Source organism: Dioscorea cayenensis, chromosome 6 (genome assembly GCF_009730915.1).
Source record: "Dioscorea cayenensis subsp. rotundata cultivar TDr96_F1 chromosome 6, TDr96_F1_v2_PseudoChromosome.rev07_lg8_w22 25.fasta, whole genome shotgun sequence".
In the NCBI taxonomy this organism is placed as follows: Eukaryota; Viridiplantae; Streptophyta; class Magnoliopsida; order Dioscoreales; family Dioscoreaceae; genus Dioscorea; species Dioscorea cayenensis.
In genome coordinates, this window is record NC_052476.1 from 16,494,342 (window position 1) to 16,507,346 (window position 13,005).

At 40.9% G+C, this 13,005-nt stretch overlaps 1 non-coding gene across 1 annotated transcript; it reads left to right on the plus strand.

Annotated features, from left to right (window-relative positions):
* The first annotated feature begins 5,096 nt into the window (after positions 1–5,096).
* On the plus strand, positions 5,097–5,203 carry LOC120264206. Its single transcript, XR_005537375.1, has one exon. It is a non-coding gene; the product is annotated as a small nucleolar RNA R71 (small nucleolar RNA).
* Positions 5,204–13,005: the final 7,802 nt, after the last annotated feature.

Below are 13,005 nucleotides of genomic sequence, written 5' to 3' on the forward strand. Positions count from 1 at the left end.
AGAAAGAGATATCTCATAGGATGGGTGAAAGCTACCATTCCGGTAGAAAGAGTTATGACCTTGAAAGTGTTAAAGCCACCTTAACGGCCGCTTTGGAAAGGGCTACCTTAGAGGATGTGTGAAGCTACTACCACCTTTGAAATGTTTTTGTTACTTTGTGTAGATCAATAACTCCCTTGTCCTTAGAACTTTGAGGAGTATACTGTAGGTTGTTTTGAGTGAGCTCACGCACTTAAATGATTTCGGGTTTGTTGTCCTTTTTTATTCAAGTTTTTAACTAGAACATTGATTTTTCGTATTAAGTGTTGAAATTTTTCTTACTTGTAGAATGCTCTCTTTGTATGCTTTGGTGAACCTAAGGCCAAGAATTTCCAATGTTTTCCTTCATCTATGCATATAATGTTTTAATCTTTGCTTGAGGACAATCAAAAGCTTAAGTGTGGGTGAGTTTGATAAGTGCTTGTGCGATAAGAATACGAAGTGTTCTTTCATTGTGTTGAGCATTACTTTTCTCGGGTTTTAACGCTAATATGGGTGTATTTATGTTACTTTCATGCAGGTAGGGTTGTGAGGGCGATTATGAGAGAAAGAAGCCAATGTGAGTCATAATGCACTAATTTGGAGGAAATCTTGCTAAGGTCCAAACGCGAAGATATAGGTCGGGTTCCAGATGCAAGAATGTGTGCCAACCTCCTCATACTCGAGTTAGCACAACTATTTGGAGTGGTGCAAGGGCAGTCACATTCAAGTATTCCGACTTGTGTATATAAAACAAGATCTCCACCAACATGTCTGTTATTAAAGAAGCAAGGCGATCCATGACGTAAATGTGTGCCCGTTTATGTTACCTTGATGAAAGTATGGATTCGGGAGTATTTCAGGCCGGTACTGTAGCTGGGCATATTTGCAAATACTGTAGCAAAAATACCGCAGCAGGACTATTTACATCCGGCCGAGAAAATAGGAAAACAGAGAATCCACACATGCATGTGGAAATTCCACACGCCCGTGTGAAAAATCCACAAGGGCGCCCACATGGGCGTGTGGATTCTCGATTCTAGCCCTTTAAAAGCTGATTTCAGCCCCGATTTCAGCATTCTTTTCTCCATCTTTTCCCTAACTTGAGAAAGGGCGGCGGCTAGGGTTTTGAGTGGTATTGGCTAAGGCTTTGGAGAGGTTATATGGCTCCGACATCGCATGCATTTGGAAGAAGGTTAGTGGGAGAGCTTTTGTCGGCACCGATCCGGCGAGGTGTATCCTAGGCTGGACAAAGGTACCCTTGCGACGAGTTGAGGACTCTCCACAAGACCATCGCCATGACTAACGAGGGGGTTTTTCTATGGCTGCTTTGTTTTTACATTCGATTTCATTGATTGTATCTAGCTTCATGGAGAGTTAAACCCCTAGGGGGTACTTGGGTATTTGTGAACCCTAGGATGTATTCGTTTAATTGAATCTCTTTATTATGCTTTCAATTAATTAATTTTTTTTTGTGAGTTCCAATCTTAGAGACTTGATTGTATAAATACTCCCCTAGAGTGACACTAGGGTTGAGAGTTCGTGTTGGTAAATCTTGTGAGTGAGTGACACACCATGAGAGTTAGACAAAGCTAGATTGAAGAGGGTTGAGAGGGTGAGTTGAGAGGTATCGGAGTGTCCCTTTTCCCCTCCGGTGAGATCTATCCTACCTCCACGTTACAAGAGTTCTTTCCGGCCATAGTAGAGTGAATGGGCTAAGGGATGACCTTCCGCTGGGAACTTAGTTGTGAGTGCAACAGAGTGAAGTGTTAAAGTGATTTTAGCGCCTAGAGCTTAATTGTGGCTAGACATCTTCAACCTAGACTAAAGGGTTAGGTCTATACAAAGGAATAGGGTTTATTACTTGGAATCCCTAGAGCTCATTGCAATTCTATGCGAGTGTGAGGTTGAGAGGTTATTCAATCTCTCCTCCGGGACATGTATAGAGTTAGGCATGGTTGACCTTAGATTTGGGATCATGTAATTAAGAATTTCCACTACTCATTGTTCTATCAATTAGGAAGTATAATAGAGGGTTCTTGCACTTGAAACGATTGACCTAGGTGGATTAATATCCTGGTACCCCATCTTTATCGATTGCCTTACCTTCTCCTTTACTTGTGCTCTCTATCTTGTTGCTTTTATTTTCGTTATTTCATATTTTGTCACACTTATCACTTTTCATCTTCCACATTAGTTAAGAAACCACTTAAGTGTCTTTATTCCCTACTCTCTGTGGATATGATACCCACTCATCTGGGATTATTACTTTGACACCCGTGCACTTGTAGTTTACATGCATATACGGACGTGTCAGAAGGCATATTCTAGATGCTTAGGGAGGGGTTTCACTTCTAGCTTTGGAGGTTCTACAATTGATGACTTTACCCTTCCATAATTTCTAAAATTGTGTTCCTCGATCTCCTCCATTTCTTCTAAGTCACCATCAATGCTCAAGCAATATTTCTTCACTTGAAGTTCTGCCTCAAATATATTCAAATCATCCCTGTGGGCGTAGATCACCTCTTCTACGCGTTCAAATGTTGATTGAATAACCTCCTCATTATATGAACAGGTTAACTCGGGAGGTCTCTCTAGTCTATTGTCTAGTTCTTCATGAATATAGTTGGGCTAACTACTGGATGAGAGAACATCTTCTGCCAACTTTTCCCAAGTTTGATTCAAAATATTCATTGAAGATTTACTGAGCTCCTTGATTTTTTACAAATTGCATAAGTGAGTCCTCACAAAAGCCTTCCTTCCGCTGATTATCATTGAAGTCCATGCTGTCCCCCTTAACTGGTGCTTCTGAATAGTGAGGGTAAGAACCCCGTAGGTGGGGGGGAGCAAAATAATTGTTCGTTATGCACATGATTAAAGGAAAAAGATATAAAAGAAATACAAAGATGGACTATTAACAAAGGGTTAATACCCAAGAACAAGAAAAACACAAAACAAAAGAGTGAAAACAAAAGGAAAAGAAAAGACTAAATCAACAGGTTTAAAGCTTTCCAAATATTCCTCATTGGGTTCCCCGGTAATGGCACCAAAAACTTTGGTCGACACCGAGTGTGAACACCCGCAAGCACACAGGGTCATCAAGTAATAAACCACTCGTGCACGCACAAGTGGGATATTTTCCCAAGGTGCCTGAGGAGCTACTTTACTCACTTCTTACTTGTTGTTTAGCTCATCGATTCCAATTCAAGAGAAAAGAAAGGAGGAGAAAGCGAAAATGAAAAGCTAGAGAAAATCTTTAGAAGTATGACAAAATCAAAACACGGGAAATGCTCAAGGTTGGAAAATGGTCACGGATGTGGGTCCCTAAAGGGGTTACTAATGTGAGTAGGATATTCGAAAAATTAAGCATGTGGCTAGTTGGACCAAGGAAACCAAAACTTAGGTCAACCCGATGGTCACGGCAATTGACCCCTAACCCGATGCAATTGTTGAATAAGGAATTTCTTCCACCCAACTTCCCACACGGTTGGAAGGAGAATGATGGTTTTCACAAGTTAGAGTAGAAACAATGGTAGTTTTCAGCACTAAAAATGGAGGGGTACAAATACCCGTTGGTCACGGTGTATTTATAAAATAATCCCTTCCAAGTTTGGTGGAGTCTAGCACTAAGGCAATGGTCATGCTATAAAGTGCTATCAATAATTTGATACATCAGTCAATAAAATGTACCAAAACAATCAAGAACACCAAACAAGAATCACAGCAAGCCAATCATGCATAAATTACTCAAATAATCCAAAACATCACAAGTTCACCCCCAAGGTTCACCTACATCTGGTGACCTTGGGGCTTAGTTGTTCATGTTCAACAAAGCAATCAAACAATCCATACAAACAACTAAAAGGAACATGAGGAACACTTCCTCAAAAGGTGAAGATCGAATGACGCTTGAATCCCTGGAGAAAGCTTTCCGAGGACACCACTCGAAGGGGTGGCTTCCCGTTGTCTTCAGCCTCCAAGCAATGAAGTCCTTCAAGTGGATCCTCCTAAATGTTGCTTTTCCCGCTGAGGAATGCTCGGATTTCCTCTCTTTTTGACCTCCAAAAGCCCGGGTTCAAGGTGGTGTGTAAGTGGTTTTCAAACCCTAGCCTCCTTCCTAGAAGATCCTCCCTTTTAGCCTTCAAACACCCAGATCCCGATGGGTAAACGAGTCAATATACCAGCCGTATACCGACCCCTCGGGATTTCAAGTTTTCTGCCAAGAAGCCCATGATGAGCTACATTAACTGCTATAGTGAACTGCTACAGTAAAATCGCTATAGTACTGTGCTGCAGTAATCCGGGCTCGAAAATGCCATTTTGATGCCGAATTTATTCCCAATCGTGTCGTCGAGTCCCCCAAGGCTTTTATTAGGCCTGAAATACAAAATTAACACAATTTAAACCAAAAGGGCTTCAATTCAACAAATAAATGTAAAGAATAATACAAAACAAATACATGCAAAATATGTACTTTTAGATGTTTATCAATAAACTTGGTCAAAGCCTTCTCTAAATCGGTCATCCAGTTTTCCAACACTGAAACTTGATTTTCCATGTTCGGGGCTCGTTGTTATTGTTGGAAACCCGATAGTACCATGGTCTTCAGTTGCCCTTGATTACTCCAAGAAACGTTAGGATGACTCCCCCAACCTGGATTGTAAGTATTGTTATGTGGATTTCCTTGACCTCTCATTGCATTACCTACAAAGTCAACCTGTTCCACTGAGGATTTACCACCAATAGAAATGGTACAAACAGATGGAGCATGTCCTCCACCACACCTATTGCAACTCGTCACAACAGCCAATCTAGGAGAAGTTACAGTATCTAACTTCTTACCCAATGACTCAACTTGGGTAGCCAATGTGGTAACAGCATCAATCTCATGAAGTTCAGCTACCTTCTTCCTATACCTTTGTTCCACTAATAACTGTTCATAGCCATTTCTTCGATGAGATGTCATGCTTCTTCAAGGGGTCTTGCTCCCTAAGGTACCTCCTGCTGCATCATCAAGTAACGGCTTTGTGCTTGGGTTCAACCCACTATATAAAGTCAGAATGGTCATCAACTTGGGAAACCCATGTTGAGGACATTTCCGCAGGAGCTTCTTAAACCTATCCCATGTCTCAAAAAGAGACTCTAATTTAGTTTGCACAAAAGACGATATTTCATTCCTAAGTTTTGCAAATTTTTTTGGAGGGAAATATCTGGCAAAAAAAGCTTCTACCATCTCCTCCCATGTAGTGATCGATGCTCTAGGTAATGAATGTAGCCATTGCTTCGCTCTACTTTTCAAGGAAAATTGGAAGGCCCTCAACTTGATAGCATCATCTATAACACCATTAATCTTAAGCATGTCACACACCTCCATGAAATTCTCTGTGTGATTGTTTGGATCCTCATAGGTCAAACCATTAAACAGTGATGACTACTGTTACATCTAGATGAAGACTGGCTTGAGGTCAAAATTTTGAGATGTAATTGGTAGCAGCACAATACTAGACTACGTGCCAATAACTGCGGATCTAGCATAATCTCAAATTGTCCTCTGCTGCTTATTCTGTTCTTCCATACTATCTGACCATCAAAATCCTATTTTAGATTGATTAGACTGTTCCTGCACAGGTTATTTTCCTTTTCTTTGAATTCTTTGTCCAATATCCAGATCTCCTTCAACCAATGTCGAAGGGTTTCATCGGGTCATAACCTGAAGTTGTAACCAAAGAAAGGAATACAAATCAGAACGATGGAAGAATAAGAAAGTGTGAAATAGAACAAGTGATGAATAGCTAAAATAGCAAAGTGCAATGTGTTTCCAAAATGCCTATTCCACGGCAACGACACCAAAAACTTGACACACGACTTACGAGTTAAGTACCCTAGTTAGTGGGTAGTTGTATCCACCGGAAATAGTGATCAGAAACACAAGAATTGCTATTTAAATATGGTAAAGATGATTCAAAGTGGTGTGAACAATATCGATGCAAATATAAATAAAAAGAACTAGAAGGAGACATAATAAAATGATAGGAGAGACAATCGATAGAAGGAGGGGTGCCCGGACAGTGCACCCCCTTGGATAATTGTTTCAAGTGAAAGACTAACCATTATGTCTTTTAACTAATTCTTAATGAGTCATGGAAATACTAAAATACACGATCCCAAACCTAAGGTCAACCATGACTAAACCTACACTATGCCCTGGTGGGGAAATCGCTAAGTCTCAACTTCTCACACTGTGTAAGGCTGCTTAAAGCTCTAGGGATTCCAAGTGATAAACCCTATTCCCTAGTATAGATCTAACCCTTTGGTCCAGGCGAAAGACCACTACTCACAATTAAGCCCTAGCACTAAGGATTACTTCAACGCTTCACTCTTTTGCTTGCGCAACTAAGCCCAAGCAGAGTTTCTCTCTTAGCACTTCAATCTATTGTGACCGCAAAGAACTCTTGGAACAAGTAAGTAGGATAAATTACACCAGAAGGAAAATGGAATGTTATGCAACCTCTCGAGTCACCCTCTCAATCCTCTCCAATCTAGCTTTGTTTGAACCTCATGGCGTGTCACTCATCCACAAGGATTACCAAAATGGATTCTCAACCATAGTGTCACTCTAAAGGAGTATCACTTCAACAAGCACTCACGATTAGGACTCAATTAGAACATCAATTAAAGAAAACATAATCAAAGGTCAATAAAAGAAAATCATCCTAGGGTTTACATGTCCAAGCACCCACTAGGGGTTTAGCTCTCTATGGAGCAAGATACAATCAATAATGAAATAAAAAAAAAACATGCAATCCATAAGTAAAAACCTTTTGTAGTCCATATCAATGGTCTCATCGAGTAGCCTCATCTCCTCCAAAGGTTTCTACGTTAAGCCTAGGGCACACCTCGCCAAATCGATGCCGACAAAAGTTTCCCCAATAACTATCTTCTGAAGGAATGCGGTGTTGAAAGCCGTAGAACCACCCTAAAAACCTTGCCAAAGCCTCTCAAAACCCTAGCCGTGAGCACCTCTAAAGCTGGGGAAATGATGGGAAAAAGATTCTCAGGTCGCTACTTAAATAAGGCTGTAATGGGGTATCCACACGGGCTTGTGGAATTTCCACACGCCCGCGTGAATCTCCAGGAATTGAATTTTCAGTGAGCTGTGAACGGTAACTACTACAGTGATTTACTACTATAGTTGTCTACAATTAAATGCTACAGTACTTCACCAAAATGCTCAACACTTTTCACCGAGGCCATATGAATGGCACACATCTATGTGGTAGATTACATCGCGTCTTTAATAAAATCACATTTGATGAAGATCTTGCTAGTTTTGCACAAGTCAGAATACATGAGCTTGATTGCCTTTGTGCCCCTCCACTCAAGCAAAAATAAAACATTGAAGCATAGAAAAAAGGAAATATTAAAAGTACTTGGCCTTAGGTTCACCAAAAGCATGCAAGAGAGGCATTCTACAATTAAGGAAAAATTTCAACACTGAATATAAAAAAAAAAAAATCAATGCTCAAGCTAAAAACTTGAATTTTCAAAAGGACAACAATCCGATATCATGTAAGTGTGTGTAAAGTCACTCAAGTCAACCCGACGTATACTCCTCAAAGCTCTAAGTAAGAGGGACTTATTTAAGTACAAAAAGAAAAGAGAAGGTAGTAGCTTCACACATCCTCTAAGGTAGCCCTTTCCTAAGCGGCCGCATGAGAACTCTGTGCATCAATTTCTATGTTATACTAGGTAACACGACCATCGCCCTAGTATTAGATATGATAAGTGCTTGTGTATTAATAATACGAAGTATTCTTTTGTTACGACGAGCTTTTTTTTTCTCAGATTTTATCTCCAATACATGTGTTTTGTGTTCTTTTGTGCACGTTGATAAGTGCTTGTGTATCAGTAATATGAAGTATTATTTTCTTACAATGGGCATTACTTTTATCAGATTTTAGCGCTAATACATGTGTATTTATGAACTTTAATGCATAAACGGCTGTGAAGCCAAATATGAATGAAAGAAGCCAAAGTAGATTCTGATTGTAAGTTGTTGATTAAGTCTTGGAGTGAACAAATGTGAAGATACAAGTTGTGATTGAAGATATGTGAATTTGTGCCAACCTCCATGCGCTCAAGCAATTACATGGCTTGGAGAGACGCAAAGGCAGCCATATTTGTGTATTCTGACTTGTGCAACGTTAGCAAGATCTTCACAAATATGGCATTTTATAGAAGAAGCGATGCGATCTACAGCATAGACGTGTGCCCGTTTATGTTGCCTCAGTGAAAATTGTGGATTCAGGAGTATTTTTGGCTTAGCACTGTAGCAGGTACCCTAACAAATCATTGTAACAATTACTGTTCACCGCCAGTAGAAAATCAGATTTCCAGAAATCGACATGGCCATGTGGAATTCCACACGCACGTGTGGATGCCCGATTCTAGCCCTTTATAAAACCGAGATTGTACTGATTTGGGGATCCATCTTTCATCCTTTCTTTTATCTTTTCTCCATCTTTTGGGAGACCGGCGGATATGGTGTAGAGAGGCTTTTGACAAGACTTTTAGAGTGGTTTTACGGCTTCGACACCGCATTTCTCTTGGAAGATAGTATTAGGGGACCTTTCGTCGGTACCGATCCGGCGAGGTGCGTCCTAGGCTTGATAAGGGGACTGATAAGTGCTTGTGTGATATGAATGCGAAGCATTCTTTCCTTATGTTGAGCGTTACTTTTCTCGGGTTTTTACATTAATATGTGTGTTTTTATGTTACTTTTATGAAGGTAGGGTTGTGAAACCAATTATGAAGGGAAGAAGCCAACATGGATCACAATGCACCGATTTTGGAGGAAATCTTGCTAAGGTTTCAAGCGCGAAGATATAAGTCGGGTGCGAGATGCTAGAGTGTGTGCCAAACTCCCCGTATTTGAGTTTGCACAACCATTTGGAGGGGCACAAGGGCACTCACACTCAAGCATTCCGACTTATGCACATATAACAAGATCACCATCAACTTATCCGTCATTGAAGAAGCAAAGCGATCCACGGCATAAACGTGTGCCCGTTTATGTTACCTCGATGAAAACTGGATTCGGGAGTATTTTTTGGCATAGCACTGTAGCAGGTTACTGTAGTAAATCACTGTAGCAACATGGAGAGACGGCGTCGGTATAGTATTTTTGGTATAGTACTGAAGCATCCACGCCCGTGTAGTCTCCCGATTCCAGCCCTATTTAAAGCCGAATCAGCCCCGATTTTTGTATTCTTTTCTCCATCTTTTCCCCAACTTGAAAGAGGGCTTCGGCTAGGGTTTTGAGTGGTATTGGCTTGGGTTTTGGAGAGGTTCTACGGCTCCGACATCGCACGTCATTTGGAAGAAGGTTATTGGGAGAGCTTTCGTCGGCATCGATCCGGCGAGGTGTATCCTAGGCCGGACAAAGGATCCCTTGCTACAAGTAGAGGACTCTCCACAAGACCATCGACATGACCATCGAGGGGGTTTCATTATGGATTCATTGCTTTTACATTCGATTTCTTTGATTGTACTTATCTCCATGGAGAGCTAAACCCCTAGTGGGTACTTGGGTGATTGTGAACCCTAGGATGTATTCGTTTCATTGAACTTCTTTATTATACTTTCAATAAATTGATGTTTATTATGAGTTCCAACCTTGAATGCTTGATTGTATGAACATTTCCCCTAGAGTGACACTAGGGTTGAGAGTTCTTGTTGGGAACCTTGTGAGTGAGTGACACACCGCGAGCATTAGACAAAGCTAGGTTGGAGAGGGTTGAGAGGGTGAGTCGAGAGGTACAGGAGCGTCCCCTTTCCCCTTCGACGTGATAGATTCTACCTCTGTTCCTCGAGTTATTTGCGACCATAATAGAGTGAATGGTCTAAGGGATGAATCTCTGCTGGGGCTTAGTTGCGCGTGCAACGGAGTGAAGCGTTGAGGGGATCTTAGTATCTAGGGCTTAATTGTGGTTAGGGACCTTCCGCCTGGACCAAAGGGTTAGGTCTATAATTAGGAAGAAATTTATCACCTGGAATCCCTAGAGCTCATTGCAACTTTATTCGAGTGCGAGGTTGAGAGGTTATTTAATCTCTCCTCGGGACATGAATAGAGTTAGGCCTAGTTGACCTTAGATTTGGGACTATGTATGTAAGGATTTCCACAACTCACCATTGGATTGATTAGGAAGTATAATAGAGAGTTTTTGCACTTGAAGCGATTATCCTAGGTGAAGCATCATCCGAGTACCCCATCTTTATCGATTGCCTTACCTCCTCCTTACTTTTGCTCTCTTACTTGTTTGTTTTAATTGTTGAGAATTGAATCATTGTCACACTTATCATTTTTTTATATTCCACATAGCTAAGAATCGAATTAAGTGTCTTTACTCCCTACTCCCTATGGATTCGATACCCGCTCACCCGGGATTATTACTTCGACAAAGCCGTGCACTTGCGGGATATACGCAAGGGGATCTTGTCAGGGACCTTTGGAGAGGATGAGGCTACTCCACAAGGCCATCGACATGAATAACGAGGGGGTTTTCCTATGGATTGCATATCTTTACTTTCGATTTCATTATTGATTGTATCTTGCTCCATTGAGAGCTAAACCCCCTAGTGGGTGCTTGGATTTGTAAACCCTAGGATGTTATTGTTTCATTAAATTTTTATTATACTTTTATTAATTAATGTTTTTAATTGAGTTTCAATATTGAATGCTTGTTAAATGATTTCTCCCTTACAGTGACACTAGGGTTGAGAGTCTACATTGGTAGTCCTTGTGAGTGAGTAACGCACCATGAGAGCTAGACAAAGCAAGATTGGATAGGGTCAAGAGGGTGAGTCGAGAGGTAGTGGAGTGTCCCCTTTTCCCTTCGTTGTGATTAATCCTACCTCCATTTTCTAAGAGTTCCTTGCGGTCACAATAGACTGAAGTGCTAAGAGAGGAACTCTGCTAGGGCTTAGTTGCATGAGCAACAGAGTAAAACGTTGAAGTAGTCCTTAGTATCTGGGCTTAATTGTGACTAGGAGTCTTTCTCTTGGACTAAACGGTTAGATCTAGGAATATGGTTTTCCACTTGGAATCCCTAGAGCTTCTTGCTATTGTACACAGTGTGAGGTGTTGAGACTGAGCGATTTCTCCGTTGGGGCATAGTGTAGAGTTAGTCACGATTGACCTTAAGTTTGCGACCGTGTATTTTAGGATTTCCATGACTCATTAAGAATTAGTTAGGAGACATAATAGTTGGTCCTAAACTTAAAGCAATAACCCTAGGAGCAGCAATGTCCAAGTACCCCACTTGCTATTGATTATCTTTCCTCTCGCTTTATCTTGCCTCTTTTTCTTATTTCTCTTTGTTCTTTTCACAACAATTTTATTCACATTACCATTGTTTCATTTTCATCATAGTTAGATAGCAATTGTTGTGTTTCTACTCAATATTCCCTGTGGATACGATACCCACTCACCTGGGGTTTATAACTTCGATAAACCCGTACACCTGTGGGTTACAAGCAAGGGGTGTTGTCATATGTAGGGTTATGGAGCCAAATGTAGAAGAAAGAAGCCAAAGTAGATTGCGGATGCATTTTTGTTGATGGAATTTTGAAGTGAACACACGAGAAAACACAAGTTGTGCTCAAAGACATATGAGTGTGTGCTAACCTCCATTATGCTTGATGGAATATGTGAATTGGAGGGGCACAAAGGCAGTTATACTCATGTGTTCTGACTTGTACAAGGCTAGCAAGATCTTCATGAATGTTATCCCTAATTGAAGAAGTGATACAATCTATGGCATTGATGTGAGCCCGTTTATGTTGACTAGATGAAAAGTGTGGATTCGGGAGTGTTTTTTGGTGGAGTACCACTCCAAATCACTGTAGAAGTTACTATTCATAGGCTGCTTAAAAACCAAATTCTGTAGATTCACACGGGCATGTGGAAATTTCACACGGCAGTGTGGATTCCCGATTGTAGCCCTATATAAAGCCGCGATTCAGCTTGATTTCATAATCCTCTTTTTCCTCTTTTCTCCATGTTTTCCTAACTTTGGAGAGGCCTGTCACTAGGGTTTAGAGGGGCTTTGGCAAGGTTTTGGAGTGGTTCTATGGCTATCGACACCTCGTTCCTTTGGAAGAGAGTTATTGAGGGAGCTTTCTTCAGCACCGATCCAGCGAGGTGTATCCTAGGCTTGACAAGCGAAATTTTGAAGAGGATGAGGCTACTCTACAAGACCATCGACATAAATACCAAGGGGGGTTTTACTCATGGATTGCATCTCTTTACTTTCGATTTTATTATTGATTGTGTCTTTCTCCATGAAGAGCTAAACCCCTAGTGAGCACTTGGGCTTGTAAATCTTAAGAAGTTATTATTTCATTAACCTTTTATTATGCTTTCCTTAATTGATGTTTTTAATTGATTTCCAATCTTGAATGCTTGTTGAATGATTTCTCCCTTAGAGTGACACTAGGGTTGAGGGTCTATATTGCTAGTCCTTGTGAGTGAGTAACGCACCATGAGGATTAGACAAAGCAAGACTGGAGAGGGTCGAGAGGATGAGTCGAGAGATAGTGGAACATCCCCTTTCCCCTTTGTTGTGATTAATCCTACCACCATTTTCCAAGAGTTCTTTACGGTCACAATAGAGTGAAGTGCTAAGAGAGGAACTCCACTAGGGCTTAGTTGCGTGAGCAACGGAGTGAAGGGTTGAAGTAATCCTTAGTGCTGGGGCTTAATTGTGACTAAGGGTCTTTTGCCTGGATCAAATGGTTAGACCTATATTAGGGAATAGGATTTATCACTTGGAATACCTAGAGCTTCTTACAACTATTCACAATGTGAGGTGTTGAGACTGATTGATTTCTTCACCAGGGCATAGTGTAGTCACGGTTGAACTTAGGTTTGAGACCGTGTATTTTAGGATATCCATGACTCATTACATCAGTTAGGAAAAATAATAA